Source organism: Cebus imitator, unplaced genomic scaffold, assembly GCF_001604975.1.
Source record: "Cebus imitator isolate Cc_AM_T3 unplaced genomic scaffold, Cebus_imitator-1.0 Scaffold69, whole genome shotgun sequence".
NCBI classification, from domain to species: domain Eukaryota; kingdom Metazoa; phylum Chordata; class Mammalia; order Primates; family Cebidae; genus Cebus; species Cebus imitator.
The window spans coordinates 3,914,978-3,930,979 of NW_016107384.1; the positions used below are offsets into that span (position 1 = coordinate 3,914,978).

Genomic DNA, 16,002 nt, shown 5'->3' on the forward strand with positions numbered 1-16,002 from the left:
TTTTTTGCAACTATAAATTACATTCCACTAGTACACCTGTAATTCTTCATAGTGTGTTCAACTGAAGAATAAGCTAACACAGCATAGGTCAGTTTAAAAGAAATCATAGTATTTCTTAGAGCAATTTGCAAAAGGGGAAAAAGTCTTAGGCCCACTCTCTGGAAATAAATATCAAGTAACCATAAAAATATTCAGCCATTTTTCAGTTATTCAAGGAGTTCACGCATGGTCCCACGCAGGGCATCAGAGTTCCTCTGGGTTATTTCAAAGAAGACATTCTTCATTTTGAGGCAGGAGAATTGCTTGAAACCGGGAGGCGGATGTTGCAGTGAGCCGAGATTGCGCCACTAGGCACTCCAGCCTGGGCAACAAGAGCAAAACTCCATCTCAAAAAAAAAAAAAAAAATTCAAAAAGCAGGAGGAGAAAAAGGATTGAGTGTTTATTTCCCCAGCTTCCTCCTCTATAGGTAAGGTTTTGAGTTGTATCTCTCCAGTTAAGGCCACAGCTACTATAAGGCAGTCTTCACCTCCTGTTTCAGCAATGGCCAGCGGTGGAAAATGTTTTTTTCTGAGTGCTGGATCCTCCGTTTCATTCCTTAACTCTGCCTTCCCTCATCAATCATTCTTCCATTAATCCCTGTTCAACTGTGCCCTTTCCATGTACCATCTGTTTCCTGCGGGAAGCTGACTGATACCTCAGATTTTACAATACAAGATACTACCTGATGTAAAGTGTGAACCTTGTCTTCAGTCTAAAGCAAAGGATACCTCTTCCTCAGATACTTACCAGTAACACTAATTTTAAATTGTCTACTATTCTGCTACTGTCAAATCCTGCATGAAGCCTCATTATAGACGCCAACTATTCTCTCTTCAAGAGCCCAGGTGTTAGCCCTATATTAGGTTAGACCACAAGGAAGCTACATACCTCAACCACGTCCCTCTGAACCCGACCTGTGGAACTGCCTTGCTTGTAACAGATTATAATTCACCCATTTCCATAGTCTGCCTTAGTCACTCTTCCTGTGGGCTCTCACGGCACCCTTAGCTTGTCTAGTAGTCTTTCCATACTGTTGCTTTTCTCACTTGTCTACCTGCCCCACTAGATATTAAGCAATATGAGTGAACAAACTGTCTTGCACACTTTAGTATCATAGCACCTAAAACTGGTCCCCTGAGCACTCAATGATATTTGTTAAGTAAATGAATGAATTGAGCTCTTGAATTTAATGGCAATGACGAGGCAGTAACAAGAAACAATCGTAAGTGGAACATATATATAAGCATTATAAATAAACTGCTACTAAAAATACAAAAATTAAAATACAAAACTATGAAATTAGCTGGGTGTGGTGGTGCATGCCTGTAATCCCAGCTACTCTGGAGGCTGAGGCATGGGAATTACTTGAACCCAGGAGGCAGAGGTTGCAGTGAGCCAAGATTGCACCACTGCACTCCAGCCTGGTGAGAGAGCAAGACTCCATCTAAAAAATAAATAAATAAATAAATATAAACTGCTAATGATTACACTTGTCACTCATTGCTTCATTCACTGTTTCACTCATTCATTATTCTATCAAATATGTTTAGGACCTGGTATTGGAGAGCATGGTACTAGGTCCTGGAACTACAAAGTTGTAGAAGGCATTGCCCCTGCCTCAAAGCATCATTGTTAATTACATGGACCCTGTGAAGTTAACATTCTGACCATAGATGAAAGTTTTCTATGCAAATATTTCTCAAAGGAACTGGCTTCCTTTTGCAACCCAGTAAAAACTGAACTATGAAGACCACTTTGAAACTACATGTAAGGTTTTACGTTAAATGGTGTAGCTTTCCACCACTAATAACTCTTGACCTAGGCCGGGCGCAGTGGCTCAAGCCTGTAATCCCAGCACTTTGGGAGGCCGAGGCGGGTGGATCACGAGGTCAAGAGATCAAGACCATCCTGGTCAACATGGTGAAACCCCGTCTCTACTAAAAATACCAAAAAATTAGCTGGGCATGGTGGCACATGCCTGTAATCCCAGCTACTCAGGAGGCTGAGGCAGGAGAATTGCCTGAACCCAGGAGGCGGAGGTTGCGGTGAGCCGAGATCGCGCCATTGCACTCCAGCCTGGGTAACATGAGTGAAACTCCGTCTCAAAAAAAACAAAAAAACAAACAAAAAAAACTCTTGACTTAACATTTTCCTTCTTCTTTCAGTATTTCCTCATTCTTTCTCTGATTTACACTTTATGAATGGTTCTTGGCGGTATTTTCCCTTGCCCTAGATTTTACTGGAAGCTGTTTCAAATGCTTCTTGAAAGAAGCTGAAGCATAAATAACAGAAAAAGATTGCTTTATTTTTCCCCATTTAAATTTTATCTACCTTTGAAATTTTATATTCATAAACCCAGTCAATTTTTCACTTAAATTAGTTTTAAAAGGTCACATTTGTATTGGTACAGAATTAGCAATAGAAACTTCCATTTATGATTAAGAAGACATTGACACACACACCAAACGGTAAACAGTGTATGTCAAGTGATGGGGGAAGGAGGGATATCCACTGTGGACACTCACTTTCCATATTACATAATTTTCAAAATTTTACAAGCAATTTTACTTATATATGCAGAAAAAAGATACATTTGAAAGAAGTAAAATAAAGAGAAAACATCCTAGTTTATCTTTGTTTTCCCATGTCACATGGTGGTCAAATTCACATGTGGATTTAAGATATATAGGGTGGTAATTTGATTATTGAGTCATATGTGACCCAGCTGAATGAATGTAATAACAGACAGATGATGGTTTATGTCGTTGATATGAACTGATCTCCCTAGTTCTGTATTTTAGCAGCCAGTCATTTCCAGAATTGGCTTATGTCCTGAAAATATCCTCCACGGGGATTCAGTTTTGAGCCTGGGACATTCATTAACAGCTGGAAGACATTTAGGGACTCCAAATGATGAGGGCCAGAGGGAGCTGTGAGGATGGGCACCTGCTCTGGAGCCAAGCCTATGCTTCCCCAAACTAGCAAACACCTTGCTCTGGCTCTCCCCAAGCTCGTTTACATATTAAGTTAAGTCATCAAAAAAATGACAATTCAGTTGAAACAGCTTTCATATGTAGAGGCCACATTGCAAGACCCTCCCTCCCTCCCTTCCTTTCTTCCATCCTTCTTTCCTTCCTTCTTTCCTCCCATCCTCTCCCTCTCTCTTTTTCTCTTTCTTTCTTGACAGAGTATAGCTCTGTTATCCAAGCTGAACAGTGGCACAATCTCGGCTCACTGCAACCTCCACCTCCCAAGCTCAAGCGATTCTCCTGCCTCAGCCTCCCTAGTAGCTGGGATTACAGGCACACATCACCAGGCATGGTGAATTTTTGTATTTTCAGTAGAGTGGGAGTTTCACCATATTCCCCAGGCTGGTCTCAAACTCCTGAGCTCAGGTATTCCACCCATCTGACCTCCCAAATTCCTGGTGTTCACAGTCATGGGCCACCGTACCTGGCCTGTAAGACTTTATTTTGTTTGTTTGTTTTGAGGTAGAGTCTTGCTCTGTCACCCAGGATGGAGTGCAGTGGAGTGATCTCAGCTCACTGCAACCTCCACCTCCTGGGTTCAAGTGATTCTCCTGACTTAGCCTCCCGAGTAGCTAGGATTAGAGGCGCCCTTCACCATACCCAGCAAATTTTGTATTTTTAGTAGAGTAGGGTTTTTACTATGTTGGCTAGGCTGGTCTTGAACTCCTGACCTCAAGTGATCTGCCCACCTTGGCCTCCCAAAATGCTGGGACTACAGGTGTGAGCCACTGCGCCCGGCCCTTGTAAGACTTTTTTTTTTTTGAGGCAGAGTCTCACTCTGTTACCCAGGCTAGAGTGCAATGGTGGTCTCCACTCACTGCAACCTCTGCCACCCAGGTTCAAGTGATTCTCCTGCCTCAGCCTCCTGAGAAGCTGGGATTACAGGCATGTGCCACCACACCCAGCTAATTTTTGTATTTTTAGTAGAATTGGGGTTTCACTATGATGACCAGGCTGATCTTGAACTCCTGACCTCGTGATCCACCTGCCTGGGCCTCCCAAAGTGCTGGGATTACAGGCATGAGTCACCGCGCCTGGCCCCCTGTAAGACTTTTTAATGTTTAATATGAGCCTGAGTTAGGACATGGAACATGGGGAAGGGTGCAGCATGGAGAGCATAATTTTCAAATTCCTAGACCACTCTCGTCAGAGTAATTATAAAGATTAATACAGCAAGGTCTCTCTATTGAAGAATAAAATAGTCTCCATAAAATATAAAATTAATGTAAAGTGTATAAATAATGAAATATTGGGGTTCCAGGTTTATCTTCTGATAGCATAAAACATTTGGGCTAACATTAAACTCCAAAGACCTAATCAAATAGATATCTAAGTAACTAAGATATTGTAAGTAATTTCAGCACTGTAGCACTGTATTTGCCAGAAGATACAGTCAATTCTTTCACCATGCCAAGATATCATTTAGTCTATAACTTAAACAAGCATTGATAAAGTTTTTTGCAAAAGATGCTATCAGCAAAATAAACAGAGGACTTTGTATTATTTCAAAGGTTATTTATAATGTGTTTAGAAAAAATTCAATGGAAACAGGAAAATAATGTCTTGATTTTCTAAACTTGACAACATCTGCTTTTACTTACTTTTCAACATTGTAAAGTTCTCTGGATTTTAAGTGAATTACTTTGCTTTCTCTTTGTCTATCCCTTTAGTTGACAATCTTCCCACTAGATCGTACACCTGGGCATAATCTATGACCACCTGAAAATCTCTATGTTATATATAACAGCTGAATTTTAGAACATGTAATATAGAAATGGAAAGATACCTCAAAAGAAAGGCAAGGTGTATATGGAGCAGACCCCTCTATAAAAATACTCAAAACATTGTATCATTCTATTTCATATCATCCTACACTGGATAATCTGCATGCCATTTGAAATCTTAGATGGGTAGTAGTAAAAATATTTGCTAAAGAAAAACACTTTTACATATGTGTGTACACATGGGTATGTTTGTGTGTTTTGTTCAAATTCAAATAAGAATATTAATATAATGATCAGTAAATCCCTACAATATAATGGGCAGATTTTGGCTTAGTCTTTAACCAAAAACAAAACAAAAGGCACTAAAATCTGCTGGTAACAATATTCTTAATATTAATCCATTCAGTGGGGCTTTTGCTTTCCTTCTTTCCAAATTAAAAGGACTTAAATCTATAGACATTTTAGAAATATTTTTTAAATTTTTAAATGAAACATATTTCTCTATGCTCAGTGGGAGTTATACATGACACAATGACATCTACCTACTTTGTAAAGGGGCATGTAAGTCCCTCATTCCTTGACCCTTTTTTTTGTCTGACCAAACATTCCATTTGTTTCACTTAAAATAAGTTACTTTGGAAAAATACAACCATTCCTACTGCTACATTTTCTAATTTCTTAAAATTTGAGATTGAATTTTACATAAATTAGAGAAAGTGGGTTAAAAAAAAGAAAGATGACATATTGATCATCATTCAAGCACAATTTTATCCAGGACTTTCTTGGAAACTTTGTTGAGATGCTTTAAACATTAGTTGGTGGCTTCTTACGAAGCTGGTTTAAAGCCTGTGGGTTATTTGTGGTTAATATTCAAGAGGAAAAAAAGAAAAATACAGAGAAAATGGCCTTTAAGGCACACACTCCTGAGGTTTCACTGCTGGGTTAGCTGACATTCTTTCCTTCACTTCCCTAGTTGAGCTGACCTCAAAGCTCTTGGTGTCCAAGACTTCCAAAAGAATGCAAACCACATTATCATCCCCAGAGGGGAAAACAGAAACAAACTTGGATGATATATCAGGATAAGGAATAAGTCCACAAAGTGTTCAAGAAGAAAGGAGAGTTCTACTGCAATCACACCAAAAATCAAGGTTTTGTGGACATGGATTTGTCCACATGAAAAAGAAGAGTGGTTTTGCTATTCAGTCAAAAGTCCTTCATAAGCAGTTAAAAAAAGAGCAAACTGGGAGCCATTATTCTTAGTTTATGCCGCACACCTGTGAAATCAAGATGTGAGACAGAATACAAAGATCCCTATCTTTAAAGGATTCTGAAAATGGAAAGATACTGGAAGGCAGTGGTATGAAGGGGGAAAAGAAGCAAGGGCATTCTCTGGCCATCATCAAATGTTGGCAACACTGCTTTTATGGTTGCTTTGATTATGCATTATGTTCATACAGTTTTAGCTATGAATAATTTGTTGCTTTGGCTTTTATTTTCCTTTTTTTTTCATCGCATGTTTTTAAATGGTTTGCATTGGAGAATCAATTTAACCACAACAGAACAGACTGTGATTTGGAATTTGTATGACCTCATTTGAGGTAAAAGTAAGCTAGAAATCAGTTCTAGGAAAGAAAGGAAAAAACCCAGGCTCACAAGCCTTTCTCTTTTCCTTAAAAAATGTTTTTAAAGATGTTTTCACCTGATGGTTTCTTTAAATCATCACTTCAGAATGTTAATGTTTTAAATGTTAGTGCTCCTCTGAGGGACCCATCATATAGCCTTCTGTTGTTTTCATTCTACATACTTGCAGAACTTTAATTCGAATCCATGTACAACTGGTCACTCTCACATTTTTATGGTCAATCCAGATCTGCAGATTTTTGGAACCACTTATCTAACTGCCTAGTGAACAACAGCCTACCTGGTATTCCACACATCCTCCAATATTCAGAACTGAACTCATTACCTTTTACCCGACCTTTGAACCCCTGCCCCCCCCCGCCCCGGCAGGGTTTTCCCTAATGCTCTTTTTCTTTGGTGTCTAGCCATGTACCTCAAATCACTAATCTAGGGATCTCTCTGACTCCTCTGTCTCAATTTATGAATAACCAAGTTCTGTCAATCTGCCTCCTCATTATCACTTCAACTTTTCTCCTATCCAATCCATGTTTCCTCCACACAACCCTTGAACTTACCTTTGTTTGGACTGATCATCATAAAACACAAATCTGATCATGATGCTCCAGGTTAAAACTCTTCGGTAATGTCTTATTATCTTTATAATCCAGTATACCTTAACATGCCCTAAAAGATTCTTACTATCTAGCCTGTGCTTCCTGCTCAAGGTTTCGCTTGCTCTTCCAGTCACACTGAGCATCCTTCAGTCCCTGGAACCTGCCAAACATTCATTTGAAACATGCCATTCTCACTGCCTATCCCCAATCCAAATGTCACTTTCTTAGTGCCATGGTCTGAAGGTGTGTGTCCCCACCAATTCACAGGTTGACGTCTAATCACCAAGGTAATTGTATTAGGATGTGGGGCTTGTGGTAGGGAATTATGTCACAAGGGTGGGGCCTCATGAATGGAATTAGTGCCCTTATAGAAGAGGTCCCAGAGAGTTGTTTTGTCCCTTCTACTCTACGAAGACCCAGCTAGAAGCTGCCATCTGTTAACCAGAAAGAAGGCCCATACCAGACACCAAAACTGTCAGTGATCTTGGATTTCCCAGCCTACAGAACTTAGAAGTACATTTTTGTTGTTTATAAACTACCAGGTTCACTGTATTTTGTTACAGCAGACCAAACAGACTAAACTAGAGATATCTTTCTTCACTCTAAGTAAGATCAGGTCCCTGGCAATGCTCAAAAAACCCTAACTTCTAGTGTAGCAGTCATCATATACTGTTGTAATTGTGCTCGGTGTCCCTGAGGGCACAGACTACTTTTGTCTTATTAACTACTCAGGGCCAGGCGCAGTGGCTTATGCTTGTGATCCCAGAATTTTTTGAGGCTGAGGCTGGCAGATAGCTTGACCTCAGGAATTCAAAACCAGCCTGGGCAATATGGTAAGACCCCATCTCTACAAAAAGATACAAAAAAATTTTTTTTATCCAGGCATGGTGGTGTGCACCTGTGCTCCCTGCTACTTGGGAGGTTGAGATGGGAGGATCACCTGAGCCCAGGAGGTCAAGACTGCGGTGAGCCATGATCATTCCACTGTACTTCAGCCTGGGTGACAGAGCAAGATCCTGCCTCAAAAACAAACAAACAAACAAACAAAAAACTACTACTTAGCACCAAGTACTTGGTAGGTATTTAATAAATATTAATTGAACAAACTAATGTATTTATTTATATATTTCTTCCTTCACTAGCATGATAGGGCACATGATCTGCTGTATACTTAGAAGTCACTGGCTCATTCACCACAGAGGAAATATGAGCCATTCCAGAAAGAATTAAGATTCAGCATGCTCCATAATTAAGATATCTCATAGAAGTTATGACATCATTTGCCCTGAATTCTTCCAAGATAATTGGAAGGATAGTAGCAGGGTCAACTTTCAGGCCCAAATATACAGTTATCTTTGGCTAATCCAAAAGTTGTAGGTAGAATGAATACATTAATTGTTAAATGGTTATCAACTATCTCTATCTATTCTCCTTAATCCTGTCAACTAGTTTGGAGAGAGGTAGGGGGATAGTCAAGATGCTATTAATCTGGAAGAATATTCTACCCAGCCCCTGAATCTAATTTTAAGGGGAGTTACTACCAATGACATTATAAGACCCTGATCATGATGCCTGTAAAGTGCTTGTGTGAACTCTTTTCAACTTTATTTGGGAACAAGAGAAAAACTGTAGGTTAATACAGGCATTACAATGTTACCTAAGTTAGAAGAGTTTTTAAATGGCCTATTTAATTATCTCTAATACTTGGGTATGTCTCCTCTAATGTTAGATGTAATATCATTTATAACTTCTTGAGAGAGTTGTAATTGAAAAGACGCATTGTTAGTGACACATCATGGAAAATGACTCAACTGTGGCAAAGGCGAATCTCAAGACATGATCCAAACGCATACCACCTACATGGCCTGACTTCATGACCAGCATTCAATATACTTACAATAATTTGCTTCTTGCTTCTGCCTGTCAGAATGTGGCTGTCGCCAAGTGAACCCGGTCTCCCAAGACTGTTACATCAAACAGAAATTTCTGATTGGTTAATTTATAATTAAGGCCCACAAAGACAGAACTACTACGTTATTAAGCCAAAAACCATTTTTGGCTTAACAGTTTTGTTGCTTTATGTTGCTTACAGTGATAAAATACAGTAACAAGTAGGAATTGAAATATTTTGAATCTTCTCTTTTATTCTGCACTTCAACTACCGAATCTTCAAATGCTAGCCTAGAAATTATTAAGATGCTGCAGTAAAGAGAAAACCATGTAAAAGAATTAAGTCAACTCTGAATAAACATAAAGGCTCAGCAAGAACTATCAATATTCAATTACCACACCAGAATCTCTTCATTACCTAAGTGGTCTTAGTAACAAACTAGGAAACTATAACAAATATAGCAAGTTCTGCCACATTGCTAGAAAACTGCATGACCATATATAGATACTGGTAAAAAAAGAAAATGTGGTACATATACACCATGGAATACTACACAGTCATAACAAAGGAATGAAATCATGTCCTTTGCAGCAACATGGATGGGGCTAGAGGTTGTAATCCTAAGCAAATTAACACAGGAACAGAAAACCAAATGCAGCATGTTCTCAATTATAAGAACTGAGCACACATAGACAGAAATATAAGAACAATAGTCACTCTGGACTATTAGAGGGTAGGGGGAGTGGCTTTAATAAAAAAACTATCCATAAGGCACTGTGCTCAGTACCTGGGTGACAGGATGACAGGATCCGTACTCTAAACCTCAATATCATACGATATTCCCATGTAATGAATCTGCACATGTATATCCTGTATCTAAAATAAAAGCTGAAATGTTTTAAAAATATAAAAAAGAATATTAAGCATTTGCCACAATACAAAGCATTTTTAAAAAGAAAGAGTGGGATTCACAGGGACACCACCTATTTCTCCCTCTGTCTTCTTAAAACTTTAGTCCTCAGAAATGAAAGTGAGTGATAATACCCATCTAACATGATGGTTATGAAGAATGAATGAATTAGAATATGTAAATCTCTTAGCACACAGTAGAGTGCCTAGCCCATAGCAAATATTCAAAAAAATGTTAGTTCCTTTCCTTCTTCTTTTTCCTTACCCATCCTGAAGTACCTATTTTACCATGTGGAAATCAGATGGCCACTAGACAAAAGAGAAATCATTCAGATCTAATATTAGCACATCCTTTTCTGTAGGCCTCTCTTCACAGTAGTTTGGTCTACTATTTTTCCCATAGAAATTAGGATTTTTTTAAAGAGTTTCCTCAGTAATATTAAAAAAGGATATTTTGAACTTCGTGTTCAACACCAGTATAATTCAGTAAAGCAACCTAAGTAAACCTAATTTTTGCAATAGATACTTCTACAACTACCACACCTCTATCTGAACATATCACTAGTATTGTTGCCTAAAGTTCATTCCACATTCATACACCAGGAAGCTCTCAACTGTAACTGCCTCATCAATTTCAAGTTTAATTCTATCCTAACTGACTTAATAAATCAAATTGTTCACAACTGAGAGGCAGGAATTTTGTGTGCTCCGGTTTATGCTGAATGTAGGCTCTGAGAATAAAAGAGGTATAATGGGATGAAAAGCAATTATTTCTCTCCACACAGTTAAGTGACTTCACCAATTGTTTTTTCATTAAGTGAATTCATTAAGTGAATTCACCAATTGCTTTTTCAGTCAACAAGTATTCACAGCCCATTATTTTCCAGGTATTGATACACTATTCTAGGTATGTAGCTGCAGCTACATAATTTTAGGGTTGATTTACAATGCAGTATCTGAAACATGTTTATAGTTTTACCTGATAATTATTACTCACCATGATTCTTCTTTTTAACTACAATAACAATAACACATGTTCAGTGATTACAGTAATGCCAAATACAGAGGCAACTGTTTTATCATATTTACTCTTCATAACATTTATATAACACAGGGATTATAATCCCCATTTTACCAGATGAGGAAAAGAGATGTGGAAAGGATATTTAACTTGCCTAAGGCCACCCAGTTAGTAAACACGAAAGCTGAAATTTAAATGAAGTCTGTCTAACTCTAGAGTGTCTAACTCTTAAGTCTAAACCAGTGCTACTCAAAGTCTGGTCCCCCCATAGACTGGAAGCATCAGGGGCACTTGGGAGCTTGTTAAAAATGCAGAACTTGCTGAATCGTACTTTTAGAGAGTGGGACCCAGCCATCTATGTTTAACCAAGCCTCCATGTGCCTCTCACACATGCTGAAGATTGATAAGCACTACTCTAACCCACTACACTATACATACTACTCAGTCTCCCTAATTCATAACTTATTAATGGTGTTAAGTCAGCTGATTGCTCACTTGCATTTAAGAAATGCATTTAGCCATTATCACAGTTGACCTTTTTGGTTAAATTCTATGGGTAGTTAAAATTCAGCTCTGTACCATATCCTTTAAGCACGGTGACCATTCATCCTAATCTTCCTGGGACAGTTCCATTAAGCTTGTTGTCATGACATAATTATTAAAACTGGTCTCTTTCACTCTCAGAAGTGCCACAGTTTGAACCATTAATCCTGTGGTTGTCCTAGATAAAAGGCACTACTATAAAGGCAGTCCTTCCCACTTTACGTCCTACCATGCACCCTCACCTCTATGCTCTAGCTACAATAATGGCCTTATCTCAATACCTTAAAAATCTCAAACTTGCTTGTGATATAAGGTTTTGGCATTTCTGTTCTTTCTTCTTAGGAGGCTCTTTCTCTAGATCTCAGATGATATAATCCTCCTTAATAGTACACAAGGGTAAGCTGGTGATAGGAGCAGTTGGTCCTGCATATAGGAAATTTGGAGATGTACTGTTGATGGAGAACTTTAAAACAATAACAAAACCAGCTTAAAGTCAGTTCAGTCTACTTTTCATTTATCGCTATGCACCAGCAATTTTAAATGTCAATGATAAAATGCTGTTTCTACCAAAATATGTTATTTGTCCTTCAATAAACACTATATTCTACATGAAAGCTAATTCAGAGAGCCCTAGTTATATAGTTGGCTTCCAATATACACAGTCATAAATGCTTGAACGCAATTCAAGAGTAAGTTCCCAATAGATTCAGAATAGTTATAGATCACTTTGGGTACAGTTTGTGTCTCCAACTCCTGAGTTACTATATACTCAATAGATTACATAAAAAAAAAAGATTCAAATTCCTACACAAACAATAGATTCAAAATTGTATAATACTGGCATAAGGGCAGTCATATAGGTCAGGATAGAATTGAGAGTCCAGAAACAAACCCCGACATTTATAATTGACTGATTTACAGTGAAGGTGCCAAAATAACTCAATGAGGAAAAAACAAGTCTTTTCAAAACATGATGCTGGCACAAGTGCATATTCAACCCAAAAGAATGAAGTTGGACCCTTATCTCACACCAACTCAAAATGGACCTAAGACCTACATTAAGAGTGAAAACCATGAACTTTCTGGAAAAAAAAATATGTATAAATCTTTATGACCTTGAATTAGGCCATGTTTTCTTAGATATGACAACAGCAAAACAATAAAAGAATAAAAATTGGACTTTATCAAGGTCAAAACTTTTGTGCTGTCCATCAAGAAAATGAAAAGACTATACAATGTGAGAAAATATTTGTAAATCATGTATCTGGTGCAAAAACTTGTATCTAGAATATATAATGAACCATTGGCTGGGTATGGTGGCTCACGCCTGTAATCTAAGCACTTTGGGAAAGCCAAGGCGGGTGGATTACTTGAAGTCAGGAGTTCAAGACCAGCCTGGTCAATATTGTAAAATCTCATCTCTACTAAAAATACAAAAATTAGCGGGGTGTGGTGGTGCATGCCTGTAAGTCCTCGCTACTCAGGAGGCTAAGGCAAGTGGATCACTTGAACCCAGGAGGTGGAGGTTGCAGTGAGCCAAGATCATGCCACTGCACTCCAGCCTGGAAGACAGAGCAAGACTCCATCTCAAAAAAACAAAGAATACATAATGAACCCTTACAACTCAATAATAAAAAGACAAATAATGCAATTTAAGATGTGAAAAGAAGATATATAAATGGGCAATAAGAAAACAAAAAGATTCTAAACATCACTGACCATCAGGGAAACACAAGCCAAAATCACAATAAACTACCATGTCATACCCAATAGGATAGACAGAATTAAAAAGTCAGATGTTAAGTGTTGGCAAGGACATGGAGAAGGTGGAGCCCTCATACACTGCTGTTGGGAATAAAATGATGCAACCATTTTGGAAAACATTCTGGCAGTTCCCGAAAAGGTTAAACATAGAGTTACTGTATGACCCAGCAATTCCACACTCCTAGGTATATACTTAAAAAGTGAAAACACATGTCCAATCAAAAATGTACTCATGAATGTTCATAGCAGCATTATTCATAGTGGTCAAAAAATGGAAACAACCCAAATGTCCAACAATTGATAAATGGATAAATAAAATATGTTATATTCATATAATATGTTATTCAACAATAAAAAGAAATGAACTGATACATGCTACAATGTAGATGAACATTGAAAACATTATGCTAAGTGAAAGAAGCCAGACACAAATAAACACACATTGTCTTATTCCACTTACGTGAAGTATCCAAAATTAGCAAATCTATTGACACAGAAAGTAGATTAGTGATTTTCTAGGGCTGAGGTAGGAAAGGATGATATGGTGGAAGTGGAGTGATGACTAAAGGGTATTGGTTTCTTTGGGGGCTGATGAAAATGTTCTAAAATTCATTACAACAGTAATTGTACAACTCTATGAATATACTAAAAACCAATTAATTGCGCACTTTAATAGTGAATTGAATGGTACAGGAATAAATGCCATGTGTATTTCAATAAAGTTGTTCTAAAAAAAGATTTTAAATGGTAAAACAGTACAAGCTGCAAGCTATAAAGGTATATTTTTCTTTTTATTAAACAAATACAATGATACAATTTAAAAGCGCTAATCTATTCCTTTTTCCTTTATTGTACTGTAATGTTTATTTTTATCTTTTACATCAGTTTTGTAACTGGCATGATAATACACATGAGGTTAATAAGTTCTTTTTTCATTGTCTGTTTTTTATTTTTTTACAGGGATTTATCATTCTTCTCCTTGCACGATTATTACTAAAAATAACTGTGTCTGAAGAGGAGGGGGGTGTTAAAAATGATTTACCCTATATGTCAAATATACAAGAAATGCCACTGTTGCTCTTTATTATTTAGATTTTTGCTCAAATAGCGGCATCTCAGAGAAGGCTTCCCTAACTCCTCTATTTAAAACAGACAACACTCCACGCTCATGGGATGACATCAGTTTTTATCCCATTCCCCAGCTTTATTTTCTCCAACTCTATGATTATCTGACATTATATTATTTGTTTATTTCTGTATGCTTCATTAGAATGTTAATTTATTAAGGAGTTGTCTGTCTTGCTTACCCCTGTATCTTCAATGCACAGTAAACATTCTATCAATATTTAGTGAACAAACACTAAAATATACATATATCGGCTCAATTTATTCAGATAATTTTATCTTTATGCACAATTTCTGTTTTTCTCATCAGTTAGATGAACACATTGATTCTCAATCCTCTCAGCATAGTATTTCCTGTATGGACATTGTATTCTGCTAGAAACTTCAAAGATGTCAGAATAATCAAAATCCCTTTGTCTAGGAGTTTGAAATTTTAAAAAAGTATGACATTTTATACTCTTGCATTATCTTCAACAAGCATTATGAGCTGTAATTCACTTGACTAAAGTTTAGCTTATCCCAGAATTAATTATTCCAGTCTAGTGATAAAACCAGCCTCATTTATTTAACCTAAATATTGCTGGACTTTGTTAAGTAGACTTCAAAACGCTTCTGAAAACTTGACAAATTTTTGTAGAAACTACTTTGGGGGGCCTGGATTTTTTTATTATTGTTGCTTTATCTCCTTTTAAAAATAATAATTGCATTTTTAAAACAAAGTACAACTCTGTTATAATATGGTTCAATACTATAACTGTTTGGCTAGGCCGCAGGTCAAATCCCATTCCCTCCACAGTGTGACAATCACACAAGGTACAAACTTGACCACACTGCTAGCCTACAACTCCTTTGTTAGTCCTGTGTTAGGATATGGAAGTTAAGATAAAAGGATATTACTCTGGGTATAGGTATGGTTATGTAATGTTCATTTTAGGTCTTCTCAACACAATGAAATATTCTGTCTTCTGAATAATAAATTGATTAAATTTAGGTGTTTGTATATGGAACCTCAACTACTTAACCAAACTAAAGACTGCATTGTAGAGCCCTGAATCTGCAGGTAGAATGCCTATATTCACATCTCCAGTGTACCACTTACTAGCTGCATGACACTGGCCAAGTTAGTTATTCTCTTTTTTCCATTTATTTATTTTATTGCATTTTAGGTATTGGGGGTACATGTGAAGAACATGCAAGATTGTTGCATAGGTACACATGTGGCAGTGTGGTTTGCTGCCTTCCTCCCCATCACCTACATCTGGCATCTCTCCCCTTGCTATCTCTCCCCTACTCCCCACCTATTTCCCCCCAACTGACCCCAGTGTGTAGTGCTCCCCTCCCTGTGTCCATGTGTTCTCATTGTTCAACACCCACCTATGAGTGAGAACATGCGGTGTTTGATCTTCTGCTCTTCTGTCAGTTTGCTGAGAATGGTGGTTTCCAGGTTCATCCATGTCCCTACAAAGGACACAAACTCATAGTTTTTGATGGCTGCATAATATTCCATGGTGTATATGTGCCTCATTTTCCCTATCCAATCTATCGTCGATGGGCATTTGGGTTGGTTCCAGTTCTTTGCTATTGTAAACAGTGCTGCAATGAACATTCGTGTGCATGTGTCCTTACAGTAGAACGATTTGTAATCCTTTGGATATATACCCAGTAATGGGATTGCTGGGTCAAATGGAATAAAAAATTTTTGCAGTTTACCCATCTGACAAA

The 16,002-nt window shown here is 37.7% G+C and overlaps 1 protein-coding gene and 1 long non-coding RNA gene across 4 annotated transcripts in view; both read right to left on the bottom strand.

Annotated features, from left to right (window-relative positions):
• The window catches only part of SLC25A21 (solute carrier family 25 member 21), a 512,809-nt gene that overhangs the window by 406,118 nt on the left and 90,689 nt on the right, over positions 1–16,002 (bottom strand). The window lies entirely within an intron of this gene.
• The window catches only part of LOC119471676, a 35,061-nt gene continuing 27,983 nt past the window's right edge, over positions 8,925–16,002 (bottom strand). Inside the window, exons 4-5 of the long non-coding RNA XR_005200740.1 lie at positions 11,673–11,814; positions 8,925–8,991 (exon numbers count right to left, since the gene is read on the bottom strand). This is a non-coding gene — a long non-coding RNA (uncharacterized LOC119471676). The remainder of the gene's footprint in view (positions 8,992–11,672; positions 11,815–16,002) is intronic.